The following is a 7,838-nucleotide window of genomic DNA, read 5'->3' as shown; positions in this document are numbered from 1 at the left end:
CCATCCCTGCTGCAAGGTTGAGACATGTGATTCTTTCTGGCCAATGAACTTAAGCATAAGTGCATAAGTCACTTCAGGCCTAAGACTAAAAGAACAGTATGATTTTCCAAGAACTCTCTTTTCCTCTGCTCTGGAAAGCTCATGGAAGATCCATATCCAGATGGCAAAGTCGTAAAATGGAAACATCCTCTGTCCCTGATCCCTGAGTGTTATGTGAATAGAGTTGTCCTGGTGAGGTGGAAGCATCTCATCTGTATGAAGAAGAAAAAACTTTTTTTGCAATAAGTCACTGAGATTTCAATATTTGTCTTTAGTGCAGATTTCCTTGGTCTATTTTAAGACATTTTTCCTCCAAGTTGGGTATCATAGTCAATATTATTCTTCACTGAAATATACAACTCTATATTTTAAATAACTCATTGTTATCGCAGAGACTATACAAAGTTTTATTTTTATTTTTTTGTTTGTCTTTCTGTATGTCTTCTATGTCTACAGTGTTATCCCTAACACTCAACCTAATAGATCACAGTTATTTGGGGGGGTGGCGGGGGGGAGGGGTTATGGCATGTTCAATGACTATATATGTATATATGTGTGTGTGCGTCCTTGTATATATTATTATATAATTATATAATTATATGTGTGTGTGTATATATATGAAATGATCCCTGTCTTAGAGCCTCAGTTGTTTCCTCTACTAAATGTTCTTTCTGCGGATATCTCCTTGGCTAATTCCCTCACCTCCTTTAACTCTTTGCTTAAGTCTCATCTTCTCAGTGAGGCCTACTCTGATTATCTTAGTTAATACTACGACCTGCACACACACACACACACACACACACGCACACACATGCACACACACACACACACACACAACAAATCCCTCATACTCTACTCTTTTTTTCTCATAGAGAATTTTACCTTCTAATATGCTATGTGTCTATTTAAAATTTATTCCATTCATTGAATGTATTGTGCAACTAAAAATAATGACTGAGTATACAATTTTGCTAATTTTATAACCGATTATGCATGGAAAAGTCCAGTTCCTAATAAAGCAAGCATTTTAAACATAAACACCACAGCTCCAAGGCATCAAGGAAATGTAGCATATTTATGTCCTATAACGAGTCTAATTTTCCCCATCCTAATATATGTACAACAGAGAGAAGCTTATATTTGAGAAGTGCCTCAGTCTCTTCTAATATACACAGTCGGTTGTGGGTAACTCAGCTTAATTTTCCAGATGATCTCCAACTCCATCTGCCCCTTCTCCAGGTAATGCTGGATGACGGTGGGAGATGCTCGGCAGCAGAGAATGAAGCTTTGGATCTGTGCATACAAGTGCTTGGGTCATCTTTGGGGTTCCCTGGCCTAGGAGATAATTGTTTTGTGCTTTCTTCAGTGCTGGGGGCCCTGACTGCATCCACTGCTGAAGTCTTTAGGAAGAGAAACTTGAGATCAGTTCACTTGGTTTGATCAGGGCCTGGTCCCTTACTCATGTTACCTCCACTTTAGCTCTAAATGGTTGAATCCATCACTATGAATCTCACCAATATTCTCTATCTGGCCTCTAGATAGGCTATCAGCACCACAGCCTCACAGAAATAGAGATCACTTTATCCTTTGTCATGCAAACTTTTTGGCAGGGCCGCTGGCAATGGAGGAATTCTAGATCAATACCACCCCACACAGCAATTGAGGGAGGCACAGAAGTGCTGGCTCCAGCCCTTTCTCTGCCTAACTACTCCAAATCATATACTTTTGCTCCCACATGGCCACTCCACATAGATGGATGGGGAAGGATCTCTCTCTGAAAATACGTCTTTCCAGATTTCCAACTGGGAAGCATCAGGCAGCCTATGAGATGGTACCCAATAATCTCTACCTTTTGAAAATCACATACTTGAGTAATTCTCTCCCTTTGAATGTGGGCTGGACCTAGTGAATGGAATATATCAAAAGTGACAAAGTGTCACTTCTGAGATTAGGTTTTCAAAAATATTGTGGTTTCTTGCTTGTTTTCTCTGGCACTGTGATAGGAACCCATTGCCATGTTGTGAATTGTCATATAGAAAGGCCCACATGGCACATAATTGGCAAATGAAAACCCAGCAAGGAAAAAAGGCCCACACTCTAACTGCTCATGAGGTACTAAATCCTGCCAACAACACATAAGTGAGCCTGAAAGTGGATCCTTTCTCAGTTGAGCCTTCAGATGAGACTACAGCCTCAGCCAATGCCTTGATAATAGCTTTGTTAGAAATCTTGAGCCAGAGGACACAGCTAAGAAATGCCCAGATTCTTAACTCACAGAAATAAAAGTCTGTTGTTTTAAGTCACTAAGTTTTGGGGTAATTTGTTACACAGCTATAGATTAATACACTACAAGATTTGGACCCTGAAGGGGAACACTGGTAACTGACTAGAGATGGTTCCTGGCTTATGATGGTTTGACTTACAATTTTTCTACTTTATGATGGTGCAAACTGATATGCATAATTAATACATGAGATATTCAAAACTTTATTATACAATAAGCTTTATTAGATGATTTTTCCCAACAATAGGCAACGTAAATATTCTGAGCACATTTTCGGTAGGCTTGGCCAAGCTACGATGTTCAGTAGCTTAGGTGAAGTAAATGCATTTTGACTTAAGGTATTTTCAACTTACAATGGGTTTATCAGGACATAATCCCATCATTAGGTGAGAAGCATCTATATTTATTTCCTCTAGCTTTGACCTCTTTTTCCTCACTTACTCCTGGGAAAGAGGATGTGAGATTTTTACTTCCTCTTCCCATGTGCTCAGAACTCTTTTCGCGTTAATGCTTCTTTTACCCTAGAGCAGTGAGCCTCATGGCCTAGCTACCATCATTAGGAAGAAAAGCTTTGCCATTATGGCAGAAACTGTATGGTTCTTTTTTTTCTTTTTATTGAGATATAATTGACATATAGCATTATATTAGTTTCAAGAGTACAATGTAATGATTCAATATTTGTATATATTGCAAAATGATGACCACAGTAAGTATAACTAACATCCATCCCCATACATAGTTACAACTTTAGCAACTTTCAAATATATAATACGTTATTATTAACTATAGTCACAAGGCTGTACATTACACCCCTTATTTTATAACTGGAACCTACTTATTTTTTAACTGGAAGTTTGTGACTTCTATGTGGTTCTTGATAGGCAACACACTAGGAATCAGGGACTATTGGGAAGGGGCTAGAATTATTTAAGAGCCTAAAGACATTATCTTTATTATACCAGGAAAGAAGACTAAGAACAAATGTTAATCTGATCATGAATATATTCTATAGCGAGAATGCAGTTCTGTCCATAAAAGAAATACGAGCTGAATTTTCTGACTCAGAAGATTTATTCATTTTTTATTTAATTACTTATTAATTCCTTCTATATGCCAGGCAATAAGTTAGGCACTGTGGATCGAATGATGACTAAGACACAGTTCAGTCCCTCAAATAACTTATAATCTAGTGACAGAAACAGACAAATAGCCTGGCAGTTACACTGTACGTAGTGTGATATATAAGAACTATAATATGACCAGGAATGGGTAGCAAACAGGGAGGCAGCTAATCCAGTCCTAGATTCCAGGAAGATTTTCTGGAGGATGTGATGTCCTTTAGAGCCCAGCACTAAAGGACTAGCAGAAATCATTTCAGTAAAACTGTATTTAGAGTGTGCCAGGCTAAGGGAGGAACATACAAAAAGTACAGGTCAGAGAGAATGTGTGGCAAGCTTAAGGACATGTGAGCAAGTTAGCAAATTAAGATGTGAAGAAATGGAAAGAGTTGAGAGACAAGCTAGAAAGTCTGCTGGGGAATTTTCAAGAGGAACCTTATACACTATAATAAGGATTTTGAACTCCATTCTAAACAATATGAAAGTCAGTGAAGAGTATTAGTTTAAATCAAATGTAAATATAAATATATAAATGTGAATGAAAAAGAAACCTGAAAAAACTAAACATAGGAGAAGATTTTTCAGGATACCATGACTTGGAAGGTAGGGGGGAGAGTGGGAGGATATTCTGAAACAAGATCTCAAAAGACAAAACCAAATGAAGTGGATTTGATTACATAAAAATTAAAGATTTCTGAAAATAAAAAAATTATAAGTAAATAAAAAATATTTTTTTCTGTAATGTGACTATTACTTATACAATAAAAATCTAAAATAAAAATTAAAGATCTCTGTTTAGTGAAAGAGTAGCCTATAGGCAACATTAATGGGAGCCAGAGATATCAAAAAAGGGGGGATTATATATAGACTATATAAGAAACTCCTGAAAATTAGCAAGAGAAATGCAAAGTTTCCAATTAAAAAAAAGAGAGAAAGAATAAAAGTGGACAATATAGAGAAAAGAATGCTGACTGGCTTAACCTCAGTAATTGGAGAATTATTTTAAAACAACTATGAGATACCCCTCTTCGCAATCAAATGGGCACAATCTAGAAAACTGAATAAGGTTGTAAGAAAAAAATGAGAATTCTCAGCCATTGCTGGTGAGACTTTGGGTTGGCGCTGCCATTTTGCACAGCAAAATGTGAGAGCTCAGTGAAATTAAATATGCGATCACCCAATGCTACAGTAGGGAAATCCTACTTATGGTACAAATCCTACAGAATTCTGCATAAGTCTACAGGAGATGCAGATGAGAATGATGAGTGCAATACCTGGTGGTTTATGGTAGCCAACAACTAGAAGTAATCTAGGTGTTTATCACTAAAGGTATGCATGAACGTACATGGTATTTGATAGTGATGGAATATGCAGCAGTGAGAAGAAACTAGCTAAATGGACAAACATCAACATGAAAGATTACAAAAATAAAATAATGAATGTAATAAGTATGAAGTAGAAAAGAGTTTATGGAACAACTCTATCATATCCATTAAAAACTCTATATAAATTTAACAACACTGCATTTGCAAAGATGCATATTTAAATAAAGAAGGAAAGTAGAATGGAAGGACATATGTTTAACATAATTAAAAGTTTCTATCAGGACGTGGTTCCATAGTGTAGCGGTTAGCACATCTACTTTACACGCAGAAGGTCCTGGGTTCGTGCCCCAGTGGAGCCACAGTCCATGGTCTACGGCCATGCCACCCTGAACAAGCCTGATCCCTTCTGATCTCGGAAGCTAAGCAGGGTCGGGCCTGGTTAGTACTTGGATGGGAGACCATCTAGGAAGACCAGCTGCTGTAGGCATAAATACTAATAATAAATAAATAAATAATAAATTTTTAAAAGTTTCTATCAAGAGGGATGGAAGAGAATGAGGAAGGATAAAGGAGAAAAACAATAATAAATAATGACATAAAAAAAAAAACATTAAAACCGTACTGAGTTGAACTGTATCCCCAACAAATTCATGTCTTTCTCGGAACTTCAGTATGTAACTTTATTTGGAAATAGAATTGTTGCAGATATAATTAGCTAAGATGATGTCATACTGAAGTATGGTGGGCTCTAAATCCAAAATGACTGGTATTCTTAAAAAAAAAAAAAAAAAAAGAAGAGACATAGAGACACATATGCACAGAAGGAAAACAATGTGAAGACCCACAGAGTGTTATGTGATGATGGAGGCAGAGATCAGAATGATGTCTCTACAGACAAGGAATGCCAAGGATTGCTAACAACCATGAGAAACTAGGAAGAGGCAAAGAAGGGTCTTCACCTAGAGCTTTCAGAGATAACATGACTCTGCTGATCCCATGATTTCAAATTTTTAGCCTCCAGAATTGAGACAATAAATTTTTGTTGTTTTAAGCCACCAAATTTGTAGTATTTCATTGTGTCAGCTCTAGCAAACTAATGCAAAAACAAAATAAAGTGCTGCCTAGACCCATGATAATGGCCGTGAGTTGATGTATATTCACCTGAGTTACTGGAATAAATAAAGGCTATAGTAGAATTCTTTATTATTCTGGAATTGGGTGACAATATTTACACCCATATAAGAAGCAAACATTATGCTATCTAAGACTTGTACTGCATAGAACTGATCTTTGCCAGAGCTGTGTTTTTATTTATGCTACCTCCATGGTAGTGTAAGAATAGCTATCACATAAGGACGCTGTTTCTTCTATATTTAGAAACACAACACAAACTTCATAATTGGGGTAACAGAAGAAAAAAAATATTTAGACAAGTTTGTGTCAATCATTTCTACAAGAGGTTCTTAGGTCCCTGTCAATGAACACTATTTCTGAGAATGGCTATTTTAAATTATGATGAGGAACAAAAATACTGAAACTGGTCCCAAACCTCAGTTAGCTGTTGGCATTTGAGTAAACATAAGTGAGCATCTCGGATTATACCCTAAAATCTGACTTGTTCCTAAAAAGAGCAGACACAAAGTGTCCCAGAATTGATGGTCTGAGCATCTTCTTTAAAGTTAGTATTATTTTGACTTAGGAAGCAGAGGATACTGCTTCATGACTGAGTACCTGTACCTGTTAATACCCAAAGTAGGTCCTACCTGCCTTGCTTACATCCCCTTCCACAGCCTTTCAGATCCAGGACCTTAGTTAGCAATATCAGAAAGTCTCAAGACACATTTTCTAAAACAATGGTTCTCAGTTTATTTTTTTCAGATTTATAGAGGTACAACTGACAAAACTGTAAGATATTTAAGTTATAGAATGTGATGATTTGATATACATATACATTACAAAAGGACTTCCCCATCGAATTAATTAACATACCCATCACCTCAAATATCTACCCATTTTCTTTGGTGAGAACATTTAGGTTCTACTCTCTTAGCAAATTTCAATTATATAATACACTGTTAGCAACTATAATCACTATGTTATACATTAGATCCTCAGATCTTATTCATCTTATAATTGAAAGTCTGTACCTTTTTTCCAACTTCTATTTTCCTGACCCAATGGTTCTCAATTTAGATGTTCATAAAGATTCACTGGGTAATTGTTAAACTGTTGATTCCTTAGGCTTATGTCTGCCCCTGCCGAACATCTTCCCTCTACCTCAAAGATTCTCATTCAGGAGCTAAGCTGGGGACAAAAAAAAATCTGCATTTGATTAAAGCAACAAAATAGATATCTCACATGATTCAAATGCAGGTTCTTTGACAAAACTTTGAGAAAGAGTTTTTTTAGATTTCCCACCTTTAATGTGCCTACGATTCAGATGATATCTTATTAGGATGAAGATTCTGATTCTCTGTAGGTCTAAGTGGGATTTGATTTTCAGCACTTCTAACGTCTCCAGGCAATGCAGACACGGCTGGTCCATGAACACTTGAGGTGGGAAGCTTTTAAAATCCGGTGCCTCAGCAACATCACAGACCCATTGATTCAGAATGTCTGAGAAAAATATCAGTATTTTTCTAAAGCTCCCAGATAATACCAATACACAGCCAGGTACCAGGCTACAGTGCTGATAAACATTTCCAGGTGGCAATAGTAACTTCCAACTCACAGACTTTCTCCAGGCACAGATTAACAGTAACTGATATTTCAAAAGGATAGATGACTGACTTCAAAGGAATGAAATTTAAGAAAAATAAACCCTTGGTATAATCACAATATTTTTTATTTAACAAGATTATTTTACTGCCTCAAAGAACACTGGAATTACTTTCAACTATATTACCTCCAGCTAATTAAAAACAGACAGTTATTGATAGACCTCATGTTTTTGACACTCAAGAGTCAGAGCTTATTGTGATATTTTTCTTCTTTGAGTCTAGATTTAATCTTGGTTTCTGAGCCTCTTACTGTACTGGTTAAGCTGTGGGATAGTGGTTCCCAGACATGGCT

At 36.6% G+C, this 7,838-nt stretch overlaps 1 pseudogene; it reads left to right on the top strand.

The window, feature by feature from the left end:
- The first annotated feature begins 5,134 nt into the window (after positions 1 to 5,134).
- Positions 5,135 to 5,253, top strand: LOC111745462 (annotated as a pseudogene).
- Positions 5,254 to 7,838: the final 2,585 nt, after the last annotated feature.

This window comes from Pteropus vampyrus, unplaced genomic scaffold, assembly GCF_000151845.1.
Source record: "Pteropus vampyrus isolate Shadow unplaced genomic scaffold, Pvam_2.0 Scaffold155, whole genome shotgun sequence".
In the NCBI taxonomy this organism is placed as follows: domain Eukaryota; kingdom Metazoa; phylum Chordata; class Mammalia; order Chiroptera; family Pteropodidae; genus Pteropus; species Pteropus vampyrus.
The sequence above is the reverse complement of the archived record's forward strand: the minus strand, read 5'-3'. Positions and strand labels throughout refer to the sequence as shown.